Source organism: Propithecus coquereli, unplaced genomic scaffold (assembly GCF_000956105.1).
Source record: "Propithecus coquereli isolate 6110/MARCELLA unplaced genomic scaffold, Pcoq_1.0 Scaffold518, whole genome shotgun sequence".
In the NCBI taxonomy this organism is placed as follows: domain Eukaryota; kingdom Metazoa; phylum Chordata; class Mammalia; order Primates; family Indriidae; genus Propithecus; species Propithecus coquereli.
Genome location: NW_012151041.1, coordinates 1,814,869 through 1,835,380, shown reverse-complemented (window position 1 = coordinate 1,835,380; position 20,512 = coordinate 1,814,869).

The window sequence follows — 20,512 nt, the reverse complement described above, 5'->3', positions numbered from 1 at the left end:
AATGAAACTGTTAAAGAATAAATAAGCTTAAAGACATGATTAAATTGAGTGAATTGAATTATTTGGATCATAACAGAACAAAACAACTTTTAAAAATGCATTTTTGAGACGATGGGGGGAATTCGAACATAAACTGGGTATTAGATGATACTCATGAGTTGTTGATACTTTGGTTAGGAAGTGATAATAGCTTGGTGTGGATGTAAAAATGTCCTAATTGTTAGGGATACAAACAGAAATATTTATAATAAATTGCCACAATGTCTGGAATTCACCTTATAAATACTCCAGTAAAGAAAAAAAAATGAGGATGGGGAAACACAAGTGGCAAATGTTGATAAAGGTTGAAGCTGGGTGGTGAGTAATGTGGGGATTATGACCATTTTCTCTGTCTCTTTTTTTTTGAGACAGAGTTTCGCTCTGTTGCCTAGGCTAGAGTGCTGTGGCGTCAGCTTAGCTCACAGCAACCTCAAACTCCTGGGCTCAAGGGATCCTCCTGCCTCAGCCTCCCCAGTAGCTGGGACTACAGACACATGCCACCACACCCAGCTAATTTTTCTATTTTTAGTAGAGACGGGGTCTTGTTCTTGCTCAGGCTGGTCTTGAACTCCTGACCTCAAGCAATCCTCCTACCTTGGCCCCCCAGAGTGTTAGGATTACAGGTTAGCCAACCCGCCAAGCCCTCTACTTTCTCTTCTTTTGAATATGTTTGAAATATTATATTCTGGAATAAAATTTAAAACAATATCTCATGCTTCTCATTGGCTCTGACCAAGTCACTTAATTGCTCTCAACCTTGATCTGCTCACCTGTAAAACTAGGATCTTATCATTTGTTGGGAGATTTAAAAGAGAAAAATGTTCATTTCCTTTTGCTTTGGGACTCAGATGGACATCCTGTAGCTCGGAGACTGATGAACAGTGTTATAGCTGCTCTGTCTCAAGACAGAGACAAGCACAGGTTATCTGAGCCCGGATGCCACTTTGGGGACCTGGAGCCACCGCTGGGTCCAGGCCAGCCACAAGGCCATGCCTGTATCTGTAGTCAGAAGGGTGGGATTTCCCTGATCTGCCAGAGAAAGGCCTGCCACCTCGTGGCCACATCAGGAACTGCTCCAATGGAAGCTGCTGCTTTTGGGAACCTACCTGCTCAGGTAGTTCCCTGAGGTCTGGAACTTCACCTCCATGCAAGTCATCTCCACATAGAGATGAAGCTGCTTGTGCGGAAGACTCCTGGGTCAGCCGTCAGAGCTCATATCCAGGAATGGGCATGGGTGGTTCAGCTGGGGATTGGGGGTGCAGGAAGAACAAACTGAATGGTGTGTGGTGCCCCCAAGAAGGATGGGGTGGTTTTAAAAAGGAAAAATGTCCTCAGAAGAAGGTCATGCAGCTGGTTTGACAGCATGTCGCCTGTGGGCGTTAGACTCATAACTGCTAAGCGCCTCTGGGTGCCAGGCTCTGTGCTGGGTGCTTCAGAGATGCTTTCTTCTGCGTCAGCCCAACTGTGCGGCGTGGAGGGAACCGCTCAGCCAGGTGAGGTAACTTGAACAAGGTCATGGGGATGAGAAAAGGCAAAGCTTTTGTGTATATCTCCTGACTGATCCCAGAATCTGGGTTACGGCTGGAGCCAGAGCCTGCATCTGTCTGCGCCAGAGCGTTTGCTGCCGTGAGCTGCGTTATTACGACCCCTCAGCAGGGGGTAGGTTTTCATCCTGTTATTTGACTTTGAAATTAGCAAATTTAGAAAGATATGAGTACGAGGGGTGCGGCAGACAGAACTCTAAAGATGGACTCCAGACTCTTACCCCTGGTTGGCACACAAACGGATTCACCATAAACCTCAGTTCCCATTCTCATTGCCACGTCTTATTCTCGGCCTGCTTCTCTCTGTCTGTTTAGGCGCTGCCACTGACACCCTGGACCCATCACGTGGGGGAAATTGAGGTTCCCTGGCTGGGAGACTTGCCTGGGAGAGGGAGCCTCACAACCTGACGGCAAGTTCACTGCTACCCTGCCATGGCATACTGGCTCCAAACTGAAAATGATGTTTTTGGTGAGACAAATGCCACCAGAAGGGGCCACAGACGTTCACGTCGAAATAACTTTCTGCAAAAAGAGCCAGATTTCATGAGAGGTGGTTTAATTGGGATAATCATTTGCACAGGGAATGAGCAAATGCAAAGTTAATTAACAGTCATTTCCCTGAGAGCATTAGAATGAGAGATGTAGCTGTCTGGACCTGTACGCAGGTGTAACTCAGGTGCCTGCAGGGGACACGGTCATCTCTTCCCTGATGTGGCCAGGGCAGCCACAGAGGGGGGTGTGAGGACCCTTAGGCTGGCCTGAAGGACAAGGCAGGAAGGGGGAAGGAAACTCCTGGGATCCAGGGAAGAGCTTCTTAAAAGCCTGTGGACAGGTGAGAGAATTTGAATCAAAAGCCGATTAAATTATTCCTTACAAGCCCACTGCGATTCGAACCCTCCTGTGTGTTGGTGGAATCAGTCATTAGGTAAAAAAAAAAAAAAGTCAGAACTGTGAAAAGCGCTGTGGGCGAGGATTGGCAGGAGGGAACATTTCTCATTATAAAAGTAATGGATGCTTATTATAGAAATGTTGGAATCTGTAAATGGCAGGGTCACTTAAGAATATTAGCCTCTCACCTTCTGCGTTCCTCCAGGAAGTCGGGAGCCGGCACTCTCTGTCTCCTTGACCATACCCGTGGACTGGTGCCAAACTCAGGACTGGAGCCAAAGGCATCTTGACTGTGTGGTCCCAAAGGCTGTGCCCCTGAGGGATGTTGGACCTGTCTGAATCTTGGTTTCTTCATCTGTATATTGGGCTAATGACACTGGTGTTACCATGAAAAGCAAGTGGCTTCAGGAGTTTGAGGTTGCTGTGAGCTAGGCTGATGCCACGGCACTGTAGCCCAGGCAACAGATCAAGATTCTGTCTCAAAAAAAAAAAGCGCAAGTGGCTTTGTCACACTTTCCTCCAGGTGGTGGTCAGTTTCAGTGATGTTGGTTACCACTGTTGAGGCACCGGTGCCCTGACAGATCTGTTGTATATGGCGCCTTCTCAGGAGCTGTGCTTGAGGGTGGAAGGGCTTCCTGGGGCTGAAGCTGGGGTGTTTAAGGACCTCCTGATCCTCTGCCCCTGCACTTGTTGTGGGTGGCCCCTGGGTGGCTGGTGCAGGGCCCACACAAGACAACCATGGAAGCAGCAGGTCCTTTTGGCAACAGTGATTGGTGCAAGGGCTGGGCCTGTGACCCAGGCAGGACCAATCAGATCCTTCCCTGGAAATTTTTTATGGGAGCTGGAGAAAAGCATCTCTCTCCCTACCAGGGTCCCTGTGCTGGGAAGGGCATTGGTGCCCTGTGTTCTCTGCCCCCTCCTGTTCCCCAGAGGGAACGTGGCTGCTGCAGAAAGACCAGCAGAGACCAGTGGAGAAGGAGACCTGGAGACACAGGTCTGAAACTCCGAGTCCTGCTTCTGGTACCTGAGCCTTGGTTCTGTCAGCCTTTTCTTCACTTTTGTGAGCACTTCCAGATCCGCCCCAGTGTTGTTGAAAAACCACCTACAAATTAACTTCATTTGCTGAGGTTGGTTTGAGCTGGACTTCTGTCACTTACAGCTGATGGCCTCACCAAAATAAGCCTTAACAACCACACCTGAGGCAGGCATCACACCCCCACTGACAGATGAGGGAGGGCATGGCCAGGACCCACACCCCATCCTCTTTCCAGCACACACTCCACCCTCGTGTCATTGTAACATCCCGATGCCCACAGTGCGCCTATTTCATGGCATCCCTGTGAGGGTTCCCTAGTTGAGGGCCTGAGGCCCAGATCTGTATCCATAGCTGTGGGTGGCAGAGCTGTGGCTGGCCCCACACCCAGTGCCACTATCACCCCAGCTCGCCTGTGGGCAGGAGGGTACTCCAGGCAGAGGTATGAGTGGCTGAGCATTATGTGTAGTGACGGAGACCGGAACTGCCACTGAAATTCCCACAGTTTTCTTGCTTGAGGTAACTATGGTAACGTCAGCAACAACCAGGTGCCAGCGAGAAGAGCAGCCTCCATGTGTTACAGCTTTGTGTGCCAGTACCTCAGCCTGCAGCAGGTCACAGATCAGTGGGAAAGTGGGTTGGGGACTTACCCAGTTCTGCAGACGAGGGATGGATGGAGTGTCAGCGAGGTCGGGCAAGTGGTTTAAGGTCCCACAGCACAGAATGGAAAGAGCTGGGACGAGAACAGCGTCTGACCTGCTGCACAGGGCTGGTCAGGTTTATTAGAAAGACCAGCCACAACAAACATTTGTTGGCATTCTGACTTTGATGGGACCAAATGTATAGATTAGTTGGGGAAGCATTGGCATCCTTATGATATCACATCCTGTCTTCCAGAAAATGCTATCATTTTCCTTTTATTCAGATCTTAAAAGTTTTTTTAGGAAAGATGTTGTTGTCTTCTTGCCAGTATTTTTCTTTAGAGATATCCCAGGTATCATATAGGTTGTATGAACAGCCTGCTCCATTATGTTTCGAATTGACCATTGCTGGTGTGGAGGGTCCTTTCAGTGCTTACGTGCTGACCCTCATCTCTGGTCCTTATGTAAAGGTGGTCCCTGCATTTTGACCCTATATTGTTTGCTACTTCACAGCAGGCTGGGACTGTTAGCTCAAGGCCTGCCAGCACCAAACCCAAGTCTTACACACCCAATTGCTTTAAACATAGCCCCAAGAAGCATATTTTTAGCTATTTAGAGCCTACCTGCTTTGTACAATCCACCCCACCCCACCAAACTGTACCCAGTACCTGCTAGCCACAGGTAAGACAAACCCTGGGGCTATCTAAGACCTCAAAGAGCTGCTCCTTGTTGGAGGTCTCTGACCCTGAGGCTCATGGAGACAGGTAAGCCCCTCTCCCCAGGGGACCCGTGTCCCCCCTCCCTTTCTGGGTGTGGCCCAGTACGGTGGTCTCTGGAAAGTCTCCCCCTGTGAGGGGGCAACCCAAGTAAAGCTCACTGCATGCCACAGCCACCTCGTGGTCCTGTCTTTTTCCTTGACCAGCCCTGAAATCCCCAAACTCACCAGACCTTACTGAATTCTCTTATTATTTCCAATTGTTTTCAGCTGATTAACATCATTTTTTTTTTTTTGTTTTGGAGACAGTGTCTCACTCTGTTGCCCTGGGTAGAGTGCAGTGGCATCATCATAGCTCACTGCAACCTCAAACTCCTGAGGCAATCCTCCTACCTCGGCCTCCTGAGTAGCTGGGTCTACAGCTGTGCACTGCCATGCTCAGCTAATTTTTTCTATTTTTGGTAGAGACAGGGTCTCACTCTTGCTCAGGCTGGTCTCAACTTCCTGACCTCAAGCGATGCTCCCACCTTGGCCTCCCAGAGTTCTAGGATTACAGGTGTGAGCCACTGTGCTTGGCCAGAACTCTTATACACCATTGCGGGGTTATAAATTTAGTACAGCCATTACAGAAAACAGTATGGGAGTTAATAACATTATTTTTCAAATAACTGTATAGTCAGCTGTGGTTTCTCTGTATCTTTCTTTTTGTCATTTGCATCTCATTTCATTTTCCTGTCTTATTGCATTCGTGTTGATTTAATGTTGAATTTTAGCAGTGATGGTGGTCATCCTTGCCTTGCTCCTGACTTTAAGGAGGTTGATTGAAAGGTTTCACTATGTAGTATGATGCTTGCTTTGGGCTCCCAGTATTTAAGGGCTCTCTGTTCAACATATATCCAAGACACCTCCCTTCCTGTCACTCCAGACCACCAGTGCATTGCACTTCAGTGAATACACCAAGCTGTTATCTGCGCCCCAACTTCCGCACTTGAACATCCCCCACCTCCCAATCTGTTCTCCACAAAGCAACCCAAGTTGTCTTACAGGATGATAAATCAGATTGTGGCTCTTTTTTGCTCAAAACCTGCCAATGGCTTTGCATCACACCAAGAATAAAGCCCACATTCCTTTAAGCAAAGACCCCAGCAGTGTGGCTGTAGGTGGGCTCTCCGGAAGGTGCTGAGGTGGAGTGTGGGGCATAGGAAGGGTTGTCCACTGCAGAGGGTGGGACCGGAGCATGTTTGGGTAGAGGGAGAAGTGCAATGGGCCTGCCCCAGGGCGGGGGCTCTGGAGTGAAGACCTGTCAGAGTGCCCCCTCCTACTGGCCACCTGGTTCGAGCTGCGTTGAAGAAGGGGTGCTGTGCTCACAACTGGGGCGATGACGTGCTCTCCACTGCCCTTTACACTGTACTGTTTCCTCCTGGATGTAATTTCCTTTTGCTGAAGTGCAACAGCAATTTTTTCAGTGAGATCTGTGGGTAGTGTGCTATCTGGATATCTGAAAATGACTTTATTTCACCGTTACCCTGAATGCTAATTTAGCTCCATAAACTCTCTAGGTCAGGGGTCAGCAAGTGTTTTCTATAAAGGGCGGAGAGTAAATCCTTTCGCCTTTCTAGGCCTGTGGTCTCTGTCACAGCTCTGCTGTCGTGGCACTAAAGCAGCCACAGGAGGCACATGAACGGATGGGCATGGCTGTGTCCCACCTAAGCTTCATTTACAAAACAGGTGGGGGTCCTCTTTGCCCAGTGGGCTGTATTTTGCTGCACTCTGCTTCAGATTTCTATTTTTATTATTTTTTCCAGATTTTCAGTTAATTTTCCTCAGATGCCTGCTTCTAGGCTGGGTCCTGGGACCCAGGTGGAGCTTTTCCTCCGAGGGCCGCTGTTTCAGCTTGAACTCACAGCTGGAACGTGGCGCCTCCCCTTTCCTGGCGCCCAGAAACGTCCCTTCCGTGGTTTGGTCGTGTCCGTAGTGCACACTCTTAGGTGTCGTTTATCCCCCATTCTGCACGCTCGCAGCAATGGAGACTGTGTCCCACCGCTTCTCTGAGAGTCGACTTCCCGGGAGTCTCGCTCACCTGTGGCTCGAGTGTGGTCACTCTGCTGTGTGACTCTGTGACCCCTGACGCCGCAAAGGCTGCTGCTCCTGGACGGCAGTGAAGATCAGTGTGGCCTTTCTCAAGGGAGACCTGCCAGTATGCACCAAGGGCCTTAAGAATGTGCATTTCCACCTCCTGAAGTGTCCACCGAGGAAAAGCTCCGAAACCGGGACAGAAACGCTCTTCATCGTTGGTGAAAGCAAAGACGCGAAGCCGCCGGCCCCCACAAAGCGCGTTCGGGAGGATGGCTAAATGGCACAGGAAGCCTGCATGTGACCTGTGGTAGTTGTGGGTAAAACAGTGTTTCTGCACCATAAATTCAAAGATGTAAAAGAGCCTGGGGGAAAAGACACCAACAAGTTACCAGGGCTAACCTGTGGATAATGGCATTGGACACATTTTGTTTTCTTCTTTGGACTTTTCTATTTTGTCCACTTTTGTGTATAATGGGCATACATTAAATTTTTAAAAAAATTGATCAGATCTTATTTTTATTTTTATTTTATTTTATTTTTTTCAGATCTTATTTTTAAATGAAAAGTTATTTTAATACATTATATGTTATCATTTCCTCTGGGTGCCCGAGAGATATTTACACATTGGCAGTCAAGTAAACGTATACAACACCCGCACTTTTCACCAATGTTGCATTTTATTCACACTCTTCTGCTCCTCATTTTTTTCTTTTGTGTAACTACTAGACCCTAAGACTGTCCACGTCTGTGCACACGGATCTCCTCAGGCTGTGGTCTGCTATCTTGATGTAATCATAACTTATTTAATCTAATCCCCACATGGGGACATGAAATGCTTCTAATCTTTTAATTTTTTTAACGTTTTTTTCTCTTTTTCTGAAAGGTTCATATACTAAATATAAATGTTTCTCATCTTTTACACGGTTATGAATATAGATATATAGACACATTTAAATTACTAAGGTGATACAAAATTGTTGTAATTGAGCAATCCATAATATATAAAGCAAAAATTAAAAGCAAAGACTATTCATGGGAGGACATGGTCTTTTCAGTAAGTGATTCCAGGTGAGCTGGGTGTTCATATGGGAAGGCTTACTCTGATCTCTGCCTCTCACCATGCACACAGAATCCATTCTATGTGCATTGCACATCTAAGTGAGAAAGGGGAGAAAATATAAAGCTTTCAGAGGAAAACACAGGGGAACATCTTTGCGACCTTGGTGCAGACGAAGATACAACATTGAGATACTTCACGGAAGAGGATAGCCAAATTACCAATGATTATAGAGAAAGTGTCCAATTCCATTGGTCATCAGGAAAATGCAAATTAAAACCACAATGTGAAATCGCCACCGTCCCCATGACTGAAGTGAGAAACAGCAAATATCAAAAGTGGGTAAGGATTTTGGTTGTCATTTCCAGCTGTTAGGTTTGGGGTGATTTGTTACGCAGCAATAACTAGCTAACACATTTAGTCATTTGGAAAGGGTGGGTACATTTTGGGAGTCAGACTTTTCCATCAAGATGTGGTGAAAAATGAAAACAATTATCTAGGTAATTCAGCTGAGACGATAATAACTCTATTTGGAGTTTTCAGTCAAAGTTTATAATGTGCCTTTTATTTTAATTGAATTTCTTCATAACGGTCCTGATCCCCATTTCACTTGGCGGGGGCTGATCTCCATATTTCCTTCCAGCTCTGGAAAACTCTCTGGCAATTCTAGGTAATCACCTCTCTGATGTTGCTGCCTCCAGTTATAAGAAAGGAAAAACATTTCATCTGAGCAAAAGCTTGCACGGAAGAGAATGCAACACAAGCATGTCACCAAGACTCGGGCCTGACCTTTAAAGCCAATTATCAGGATATACACCCCAGGCTAAGCTGAACAGCACTTGCCCGGGCATAGCTGAGCAGGCTCCGGAAACCCACACCACGTTGCTTCTCCAACTCTGCCCTTTAGATGAGACTGTTCCACCTCAATAAACTGCACCATGTCCCAGGAAGCCTCCCACCTGGAAAAATCACCCTCGCCTCAAACCTCCTCAGCATAACAACACAGTCATCCTTAAAAGGAAAATTCTAACAGCAAGGGCAGGCGCTTGCCCTTGAGCTTGGCTTCTGCAGGATTTCTTTCTCAGCAGCAGCCAGTTGGCTGCGCACTGTTTTGGAAAGTGCAAACCCACCTCCACCCACAGTTATAATAATCCCAGGCACACGATCCTTGCCCAGCTTGAGGAGTTCTCAGGAGAAATTTTCCAGCCTCCGAATGGTGTGTGGCCTCAGGTGGCAGTGGGCAGGGGGCGGAGAGGGGAGTAACCTGGCACATGCCTGCTGTGTGCCAGCCAGGGCCAGAGGTCACCCCTTTGTCTCCATGGCCTTGTGTCTTTACCCCCACTGTCAAACATGGAAGATGTGGGACGACGTGGCCAGTGTGCTGGGCAGGGCTCTCAGTGCTCGCTGCCACTCTAGACCAGCCACAGTGTCCCCGCGGCCTACTCCCTCAGAGGTTTGTTTTTTGCCCATGTTTGTGTCTGTGAGGCACGGTCACCCAGGACCTGGCAGGCAGAGGCTCTGCCATCTCACAGCGGCATCATCAGAGCAGGTGGCCTCCAGGAGAGGACACTCCCCCAGAAGGAGTGCGTGTTGCTGCCACTCCTGGTCCAAGGCCCCCTCACCACCAGGAGCCCGGGGATGACTGTCTCGGCCACACCCAGACATGGCGGTGGTCTTTTCACTAGGTGGTGTCCCCAGCGTTAGACTGTAAGCCCCCTGAGGGCAGAGAACAAAATGCTCCTGCTGGCTCTTCTCACATGTCTATGGCTGGGCCACTCGCTGTCACTCTGGGTGCACCTGCCAGGGAGCCCCTTCTCCTGTGCGTCTCTGTGTGTCTCTGTGTGAATGTGTGTGTTTGCGTCTTGGCACGGGAACCTCAACCCTGGTATTATTTTATTTTTCAAATATAATCAACATCTGATTTTTTTTTTTTTTGAGACAGAATTCCACTCTGTCACCCTGGCTAGAGTAAAGTGGCGTCATCATAGCTCATCACAGCAACCTCAAACTCCTGGGCTCAAGTGATCCTCTTGCCTCAGCTTCCTGAGTAGCTGGGACTACAGGTGCTGCCACCTGGCTAATTTTTCTGTTTTTGGTAGAGACGCGGTCTCACTCATGCTGAGGCTGGTATCAGACTCCTGGCCTCAAGCGATCCTCCACCTCGGCCTCCCAGAGAGCTAGGATTACAGGCGTGCACCAGGCCTTTCCTCTGATTTTTTGCTGCCCATTTTTCACTCCAGGATTCTTTCTTCAACAGCGCTCTTGCTGAGCATTTATCCCAGCTGAACTCAGTCTATGCAGGAAGTGTGAGCTAGTGCTAACAGTGGTCTAACGACTGGATTTGTAAACCTGCTGCGTGGAAATCCTCAAGTCCACCCCAAGCACCCGAGAGTTCCTGAGCTTGGAATCATCTGGGCCAATGTCATTTTGACCCTCAGTCTTCCTGACGATCCAAAGACAGAGTTGAGCAAAGCAGTGCAGACGATCAGGCAGGAGAACTGCCAGCCCTGGACCTGTTCCCCCAGGAAACAGGTCTGAGTTTCCAAGAGGTTTGGATCACAAATCAATGGGGGGATTTTTGTTTTCCACTAACTCACTGGGTAATCAGCAAGATCTGGGTGCGCAGCACTAAAGATTGCTGACAGTTAAAAATACGTTTTTTGTTTTTGACGAGCAATTCTACTCCGCAGTATATATCTGGAAGAATTGAAGGCAGGGACTCAAACAGACACTTGGGTGCCAGTGTCCCCATAGCAGCATTTTCCAAAAGGTGGAAACAACCCAATGTAAGTTAGACTTACAGTCTAACGCTGGGGACACCACCTAGTGAAAAGACCACCGCCATGTCTGGGTGTGGCCGAGACAATCATCCCTGGGCTCCTGGCGGTGAGGGGGCCTTGGACCAGGACAGATGGATGAATGGAGTGACAAAGTGTTATTCAGCCTTAAAAAGGAAGGAAATTCTGACACAGGTGACAACATGGACGAAGCTTGAGGACATTATGCCCAGTGACATAAGCCAGACACAAGAGGACAAATGTATGATTCCACTTACATGATGTGTCCGGAACAGGCAAACGAGCAGAGATGGAGAGCAGAATGGTGGTTCCCAGGTGTTGGGCGGGGTGGGGGGAGAATTAGTGCTTCCTGGGGACGGAGCTTCAGTTTGGGAAGATGGGAAAGTTCTGGAGGTTGCACAGTGTGAATGTACTTAATGCCCCTGAACTGTACACCTAAAAATGATAAAATGGCAAATTTTATGTTCTGTATATTTTGTTACAATTAAAAATATTAATAACGTAAAAAAAATTCCTGGGATGGATTTGAAAACGTTCTGCCAAAAGCAGAAATGGATGTGTGTAGAATTCTGGCAGAGAACAGATATGAAAGCAGATCAAACCTCTATGAGAACTCTTGCCTAGGCAATTTTAATTTCTTCTAAGTAGTAAAATATATAAGACCAACAAATTAAATACTCCTCACAGAACAAGATGAATACATTTTATGGCTCGTTGACATTGTAAGTCTATAATTAAGATGAGAAATGAGCCAACTCTGGAGCCTGGGACTGGTGTTATGGGTTGAATCGTGTTCCCCCAAAATGCGTATGTTAAATTACCTGTGTCCCACGGTGTGCATGGATTTGGAGATAGGGTCTTTGCTGAAGTAATCAAGTTAAAATGACATCATTAGAGTGGGCCCTAATCCAATAGGACTGGTGTCCTCATAAAGAGGAGAAATTTGGAGACACACACAGGCAGAGCAGCGTGTGAAGGTGCAGGCAGAGACCAGGGTGATGCTCTAGAAGCTAGAGAATGCCAGAGATTGTCAGCGACCCACCAGAAGCTGGATGAGAGCCCTGGCGCAGATCCTTCCTCACAGCCCTGTGAAGAACTAGCCCTGCCAACGCGTTTGTGTTGGGCTTCCAGCCTCCCAAAGTGTGAGATGATCAATCTCTGTGTTTAAGCCACCAGCTTCCTGCACTTTGTTACGACAGCTTTAGGAAACTGGTTGCTTAAAACAACAAAAGTTTTCTTCTTCCCTCTGTGTCTATGTTCAAATTTCTCTCTTTTTGTAAGGTTACCAGTCACATTGGATTAGGGTCACTATAACCCAGTGTGATCGCATCTTGACCAGTGACCTCTGCACAGCCCCAATTCCAAATAAGATCACATTGACCGGCTTAGGACTTTAACATACCTGTTTTGGGGATCCCTTCAACATAGCAGTCCCCACTCTGGCCCCTGCAAATGCATGTCCTTCCCGCACAGGAAAAGCATTCACCCCATCCCGACATCCCCCAAAGTCTTAAGCATTCCAGCATCAACTCTAAGTCCAAAATGTGATCTAAATACCATTAACTCAAAGTCCCAAATCGCTAGTGTTCTCTGTGTTCCAGGGCTTGCGCAGAGGAGGTGCTCAGGGAACTGAGACGTCACCTCTCTGGACAGAACTGAAGTGTTTTTCATTAAAGGCCTGTGGCTCAGATTTTTTAAAGAAAATCTGTAACGATGTTCTCTCTCATTCCTGATGTTGGTCATTTGCATGTTCTTTTTTTCCCTGATCAATCTAACTGGCATTTATAAATTTTGCCAACTTTCTTAAAGAAACAGCATTCCATTTTATTGATTTTCTCTATTATTTTCTGTTTTCTATTTCATTGATTTCAACTCTGATTTTATTATTTCTTTCCTTGTTCTTATTTTGGGTTTCATTCGGTCTTATGCCCGGCTAATTTTTTCTATATATTTTTAGCTGTCCAATTAATTTCTTTCTATTTTTGGTAGAGACGGGGTCTTGCTCTTGCTCAGGCTGGTCTCGAACTCCTGAGCTCAAATGATCCACCCGCCTCGACCTCCCGGAGTGCTAGGATTACAGGCATGAGCCACCGCGCCTGGACTATTTTTCTAGTTTCTTAAGGTGAAAGCTGAGGTCAAGATTTACCTTTCTTCTATTCTTTAGAAATTTATTTACAAATAGCTTTATTGAGATATAATTCACATACAATTAGCCCTTTTAAAGCATATAATTCAGTGGTTTTTAATATATTCATAGACAAATACAACCATCACTAAAATTAATTTTGGAACATTTTCATCATGCCAGAACGAACCTGTATTCATGAGCCATTACTCCTGAGTCCCGTCTCTACAGATTTCCCTACTCGGACGTTTCACACGAATGTAATCGTGCGATCCTTTGTATCTGGCTTCTGTCACCTGCACGATTTGCCAGGGTTCATCCCTGTGATAGCGGGCGTCGGCACTTTATTCCTTTGTACGCGGAATCTACCACCTTTTGTTACCCGTCCATCTGCTGATGAACATCTGGGTTGTTTCTACCTCTTGGCCATTATAAATCGTGCTGCTGCCAACGTCTGAGTGTTCATTTTTGTGTGAACTGCCGGGCTGTTTCCAAGGCGGCATTTGCCGTTCTCTCCAGCAGGGTGCGAGCTCTTATTTCCCCGCAGCCTCGCCAACACTTGTTATTGCCTGACTGTTTGACTCGAGCCATTCCGGTGGGCATAGAGTCGTGTGAATCATGGGAAGTCATAGCTCCTTGTGGCTTTGATTTTTGCGTTTCCCCAATGACCAGTGACGTGTGGCATCTCTTCACACACTTTTTGGCCATTTCTGTATTTTCTTTGGAAGAAAGTCTTTTCAGATCCTTTGCCCATTTTTAAATTGGGTTATTTGTCTTTTTATTATCGAGTTACATGAGCACTTTATATATTCCAGATACAAATTCCTTATCAGATACATGATTTGAAAATATTCTCTTCCATTCTGTGGGTTGTCATTTTACTTTCTTGATAGCATCTTTTGAAGCATAAGTGTTTTGAATTTGATGAAATCCAATTTATCTATTTTTTTCTTTTGTTGCTTGTGCTTTTGATGTCAAGGCTAAGAAGCCTTTGCCAAATTTGAGATCATGAGCATGTACCCCTCTGTCTTCTTCTAACAGTTTTGTAGTTCTAGTTCTGGCATTTAGTTCTTTGATTGATTTTGAGGGAACAGAAGCAGTTCAGCCTGGAGGAGAGGGAGGGAGGGGTATTGTCGTTACTGGCAGACACTGAGGGGCTGTCCTGGGTCAGAGGGGCCAGAGGGCTCTGGGGCCCCAAAGACAGAGCTGGGGCCAGTGTGTGTGTGTGTGTGTGTGTGTGTGTTGCGGGGAGGAGGGGTTGGGCATTCAGAGAGGCATCCCCCGTATCAGTTCTAGCAATCTGGAGGAGAAACAGGCTTTAAGGGGCGGCTGAAAGATCAGTCATGGGGTGCACACCCCTCGAGGGCCCTGTGCAGGGTGGAGATGAGAAGCGGGTGGCAGGGGAAGGCTTATTGTCCTGTGGAGGCTTCAGTTGAAGCTGGCAGGGAGGGGTCCTTCTGAGCCCTTGCCTCTTGAGGCAGGACCTGACTCAACTACCCATCCTGCTCACGCCCCCTCCAGCTAGAGGAAGGACTGGTGTGGGGCGGGGGCCCACCATGGTGTGGGGAGGAGGCCTGAGAAGGATGGACATGCCGACCAGTGGCATGCCAGGGCTGCTCTGTCCCCCGCTGGGGAGGTCTCCATCACGCCGCAGGAAGACCCTCCCCATGGGGCCTCACCTTCCCCTTTCCAAAACTTCAGGGCACTGTGCAGGGCTGCGCAGCAGCAGCGTTGGCTGTGAGGAGCGGTGTTTTTTGCCTTTTCAGAGCCCTGTCCTGCCTGCTGGCAATAGCGTTTCTTCCTTCTGGGCCCTTTCTTTCTCCCTTCCTCTCTCCAGACACCTGACACTAACCCTGAGCCTGACCCTGACCCTAACCCTAACCCAGGGACTTGCCCCTCCTCACCCTGAGGGCTCTTCTCCCTTATCCAGTGCTGGGAACTTACCTACCGTCTGCTCATATGACAGGGCCCTGAGCTTCTGTCCTTCCCTGCCGCTGGGGAGGGGCTCCTCCAGCGTCCACCCTGATCCCCTCCTCCCGCTCAGAAGGAGCAAATTCACAGATGACTTCCTCTGGCAAGAACCTCACATCCCCTCTCTGCCCCGGGGTCACAGACACCTGCCTGTGCTGGAGAGGACTGGGGTCAGTTTGCCTAACACTGGGGTTCCTGTCATGAGTCTCGCTGGCCTGCAGACAGAAGCCACATTCTTCAAAATCGGTTTCCCAGCCATAAAGGGGTTGTTTTCGTGTCCCGTCTGCCATGTCGTCAGCCTGATCTCTCCCTCATTCAGAACACAGGGGAGGTGCCGTTGGCTGGGCCTCCATACGTCGGATCAGGTGGCTCCTTTCACCTCTCCATAGGAAGCTCATGTCCCTAGGACGGCTGGTCACATGTACACTGACATCTAGCCTCAGCCTCAGCCGGAGCCCCCGTCAGCCACACTGAGCTTCGGCAGACCCTCCGCTCTCCGCAGCACGGGGCCTTTGAAGGTGCCGCTGCCTCACCTGGAACATCTGTTCCCCTCCTCAACACCCGACCCAAGCTCCCTTTGCCTGGCTAATGGCTATCTCTTGACTCAAGTCCCAACCTGGCTGTCACCTCCTCCAGGAAGTGTTCATGAATTGCTATGCTGCTTCAGGTGTCTCCTCTGTGCCTTTTTCCACCAGGGCCCTGGCCACACTGGGAGGTTTTTGCTTTTGTCTACACTGAGGACAAAGGCCTTTCAGGGCTGTTGGGCAGAATTGTGGTGACCTAGAGCTGCAGGTCCCTGAGGGTCTGAAGGAACTGTTTTCCCCTCCTGTCCTTCCCCGTCCCCCTCTACCCTCTTTCTCCCTGTGGGGTTCATTTCTCCTCCTAGGACCTGTCAATTCCCCACATGCTGTGATAGCAGCAGAGCTGCCAAGGGCTCAGTCCCCCAGCCCAGCCTTCTCTTTGGGCCTCCCCACCTTCCGTCCTCCACACCAGCCTTGAATTATTGGGCTGGTCAGGCCCGTTTGCTAGGTGTCTGGCCCTGTCTGGAAGCAAGTGGTTTGCTCTGAGGTGCTAGATGTGGCCTGGTGAGGCCCGGCCCTGAGCCGCCTGGCTGTTTCCCCTGACTCTGCAAAGAGTTCAGCCAAGGAAACGATTTAAATAAGTCCCCGAATTTTTCTTTGTTTCTGCAAATATCTTGCACGTTCTATGTTTTGAAAAAATCAATGCAACAAATTGCGTTCAATAGGCTCCTTAGCGGGAAAAGATGGAATTCCTTTTGTCCCTGCATTGTTAGTCCTAACGCAGGGAAGGCATCTTGTGGCAGATAAATACCCCCACCAAGTGCCCGGCGGTATTTGGGGGTTTGCTTTCAGAAAGCTGGGGAGGAGCAGGAGTTTTGACTGCTTTGAGCGTTTTGAGAGAAAAATGTGAATATGTATATGTGCTAGAACACCCCTTCTGGGGCTCTGTGTTCGGGCGGGCTGGCGGGGCCCCGCCGTCCCTGTGGAGGCTGGTGGAGCAGTGGGGCCAGGGCTGAGGTGGAAACCTCCCTTCCCACCCGCCCCCCACTGGGCCCAGCTTCTCCAGAAGCTGGAGACCCTGCCGTGTGACTTGAGCAAGACCCCTCACTCTGTCCCGGGGACACCACGCTGATGGACCAAGGAAGCTGGAGAAGATGATGGTCCAGTGTGTGTCCCCCGCCCAGGCTCAGCCTTTCCCCTCATGTGTGAACCTCCAAGCACCCCCATCCCCACTCTCAGTTGTCCTGGCTCCTTCAGGACCCCTTGTCCATACTCTGAGCTGGGGGCCCACTGCACCCTTCTCTGGCCCGGCCTGGGCTCTGTGGGCCCTGAGGTGACTACCTGACCCTCCATGCAGTGCCCAATGTGGGGCTCCCTGTCCTGGGGACAGCAGCTGCCCCTGCCCTGGCTGTAGTTCAGAGTGAGTTTTATTTTCTCTTAACCCCACTCTGGTCCCCGAGAAGGCTAGGAGGACTACCTCCCCCGATACGTAACATCCGTCTGGCTCTCTAAGGCCCCTGGAGACAATGGCATGCCCTGTGATGGGAGCCGAGGGGCTGGCGCAGGCTCTAGAGAGGCGGAGGAGGGGCTCACGGTCCAGGGCAGACAGCGTCATGGAGAGGGCGCATGTGGCCCTGAGCTCAGGGCACTCCTGGGGGCTGGTGTCCCAGGATGGGAAATGCTGCCTTGTGCTACCCGCAAAGCCTGTTCCTTTCCCATCTGAACTCGCTTCCTCCGAGTTGGGCCCTCAGTCCACATGGGACCCAGAGCCTGAGACCATTCGCGACCTACTAATCAGAGGGGGCGATGAACAGTGGCTGGGGACAAAGACACACGCGGATCGAATGCCTACAAGGTAGCACCGGCTCCAGCGTGAGCTGAGCTTGGGCCCCAGGGCTGTGCCTCACAAATGTGCCACCTGGGCAAGTTGTTTAACTAGCCTGGGCCTCAGTTTCCTCAGCTGCACGTGGGGGAGGAATGGCTCCTACCTGGCAGATTGAGGTGAGGCTGATGTGCATTGCTTCATGTTCTGTAGACAATGAGAATGAGACTATCTCCCTCACCTGGAGGCGCAGGTGTGAGGCCAGCCCGTAGGAGTGTTTCCTGTCTGCCGGGGGGCTCCACTGCCCTGCTCCCTGACGTGGAGTGACGTGGGATCCTGCCTCGGGCTCTCAGCCCCCAGGCCCGCCTTGGCCGGCTTTCCCTTCTTCAGGCCCCTCGTGTCCTGGAGTGACTGTGCCAGGGTTTCCCCGTTTCCTAACCCAGCCTCCCTTGTTTCTCAGCCCCTTATTTAAAGCGGTGCGGAATCCACCAAGCAAAGGCAGCTGTCTTCCTCTCTCTATATATTTTCCAGATTCTTCGTCTTTGGTGAGTGTTTCTGCTCAATACCATTACCTTTGACATGGAATTTGCCCAGCAGCAGGTCTTTGCTTTTGCCTTCAGTTAGGGAAGCTCCTCCCAGCAGACTTTCCCTTATACCTCATTGGTTACAACTGGGTCAATGCCTGTCCTCTGACTAATCATGGGCCTGATCTGTACGGGTGCCAGGACTGGCGCGGACCAATCAGACTTTACCCTCTTCCCTGGGAGTGGGATTTACTTCCTGCAGATTTAGAACTCCCCAGGAGTTACCTGACAGCTTGGGGTTGGGAAGCAGGATGGGTGGTGGTTGCTGGGAGGTGCAAAGACCATGACCTGCTCTGGGTGAAGTATGTGACACATGACCTTACTTACGCCTCCAACCCTATTGGGATAGGAGCCAGTTTTCATTACTCCCATTAAACCATCTCTGTGGGTGGCATCCCTTGCTCACACACCTCCAGCGATGGGAGGCTCTGCACCTGCCCAGGCTTGGAGGCTCCAGACCATCAGAAAGTCTTTCCTTGGACTGAACTGAAACCTGGCTCCTTAGGGTCCACCTGTCAGTGATGGGCCCATTCTCCTCATTGTGGTGGTCTCACGTGGCAGAGGCCATGCCCATGGCCTTCTCCAGGAATGACCCCAGCCTCTCCCACTGCTCCCTGCAGCTCCATCCTGGCAAACACAGTGAGCTGAGCGGGAAGGGAGGGGATGCTGGGATGGCCAGGCCAGGGAGGAGCTGTGCAGGCAGGGAGCGAGGGACCTGTGGCTGCTGCCCCTCACATGCCTGTCCAGCTGGCACCAGCCCTGCACCAGGTACGTGGGTGCTGGGAGGCCCTCTCAGTCCCTGGGGCCACTGGAAAGCAGGCAAGATGGAAACTTGTCCTGGAGTGTTCCAAGCTCACTCGTGCTCTGGACAGGATGCTTAGAGAAAGAGCTCAGAAAAACAAGGCCCGAGAGCCACCTCCATGGTCAGGAGGCCGACTTGTCTGGCCCCTGCCCTCAAGCTTTCCAGTGGTTGGTGGAGCTTCCTGCTGGCCACACTGTCTCAAGTGGGAGAAGCCCTGCAACCTCCCTCATGCCCCAAGCTTAGGGTGAGGAATTAATCAGATCCCAGGGGTCTTTAGGTCTCTTTCTCTTCTCTCTCTCCCCTGTTTCTTAATTCTCTCTCCCTTCTCTCCCTCTCTCCCAACCCCCATGTTATAAAAGATTCTTAACATAAAACACCTTGAGAATTTCCAGGGCCTAAATGAGCTGCCAAAGAAACTGCAGATTCTGGAAAACAAATTGTTGGCAATGATCCTTTGGCCCAACCAAGGAGAATGTGAGCAAAGATTCATCCCTCCCCCTCCCTCCCCGACTCCCCAGCAAGCACAGAACCTGGTTGCCAGGAAGGTCTGAAGAGGGGGCACCAGCTATGCTCAGCGGGGTGCTTGTGTGCCGAGGATGGCCAAGCTTTTCCTGAGATAGATGAGAAAGGGGCCATTGCTCTACTGGGGAGAGAATATGGCCACCAGCCACTTTTTCCAGACCCTCTGCCAAGGTGTGTGCTGTTTCCCTGAGGTCTGATTGCAGGGGCGGGAACGGCTGCTGATGGCCGGCCGAGGACATGACTGGGGACAGAGGCCCGGGGATGTCGGAGGGGGTGGGAAGGCCCTGCGTGCCTTGGCCGGCTCAGTGCAGGCAGGAGCCCTAGCCACAGCCCGTGGTCCCTGCTGTGAGATGCTGTGCTGCAGGGAGCCCTTAAGGTGGAATGGGGTCCTCCTCCCCTTCTTCCCTCCTCTCTGCCACAGAGTAGGTGGTTAGGGACACATGCTCCGGAGTGAGACAGCTCCGAGCACCAATCCCAGTCTGCATTTCCCGGTGTGGCCTCAGGCTGCCTACTGCCTCCCTGAGCCTTCCTGTGCTCATCTCTGGATGGGACTCGTAATACCCAGCTTGTCTAAGACATACAGCTATGACAAATTACTCCCTAACCTCAAACCAGTGGCTTGAAACAGAGGCTTATTTCTTGCCCACATTCAATGCCCTGCCTCTTGTCTTTCTCATCTTTGGCTTTCCCAAAAGCCAACCTTGAGATAACGCTGTGCACGCGAGCGGTTTATTTGGGAGATGACCCCAGGAAGTGCCAGTAGGGAAGTGGAGGAATGAGGGAGGGAGAGGAGTGAAGCCAAACGTGGTGCTTTATATTGGGCAGGTGACTACTGTGGATCGCTGGGCTCAATCCCACCAGGGGCCCACTCGGAACTGCCCCACCCAAGGGCAAGAAAGCCGAGGTAGTCCTGTCCTGGGGGCTGTGCCTGGGGGCTGATCCCAGAGGTGGCAGCTCCCCAGCATGTCCAGCCTGACTGTGCTGAGACACAGGTGAGCACCCAGAGACAGGCTTCGGGCACAGAGAACTCTTATCAGATCTTTACCCAGTGACATTTAAGTCTTTTGTCTTCACAGTTATTGCTTTACGATGGTAATTTCCTGGAAGTTTTGCAAGCAGCTACAATACAAGAGCAAGAGATTCATGGAAACGACTGACAATAACAGATTTCTGATACATTTAAGATCATGTCATTGAACTGGGTTTTTTCCTAGCCTCACAGCCCCATGAGCTGAAGCTGGATGACTTGACGTAAACTTCAGAGGAATTGCCACAAGAGCTTACGTACAGGCAACCTTCATGTCTGTTGCTGTGTGAGCCATGCGAAATTTCACCAGAATGCCCCATGACATACCAGATATTCAGCAGCAAACC